This window comes from Cyprinus carpio, chromosome A5, assembly GCF_018340385.1.
Source record: "Cyprinus carpio isolate SPL01 chromosome A5, ASM1834038v1, whole genome shotgun sequence".
In the NCBI taxonomy this organism is placed as follows: domain Eukaryota; kingdom Metazoa; phylum Chordata; class Actinopteri; order Cypriniformes; family Cyprinidae; genus Cyprinus; species Cyprinus carpio.
This window is the reverse complement of record NC_056576.1, coordinates 39,544,629-39,544,887: the sequence shown is the minus strand read 5'-3', so window position 1 is coordinate 39,544,887 and position 259 is coordinate 39,544,629.

The window sequence follows — 259 nt, the reverse complement described above, 5'->3', positions numbered from 1 at the left end:
TGTGTGTGTGTGTGAGAGTGTGTGTGTGTGTGTGTGTGTGCATCCGTGAGAGTGTGTGTGTGCGTGTGTGTGTGTGAGAGAGAGAGAGAGAGAGTGTGTGAAAGAGTATGTGTGTGTGTATGTGTGAGAGTGTGAGAGAGAGTGTGTGTGTGTGTGTGTGTGTGTGTGAGAGAGAGAGAGGGTGTGAAAGAGTATGTGTGTGTGTGTGGGGGGGTGTGTATGTGTGTAAGTTTGTGTGAGATAGTGTATGAAAGAGTAT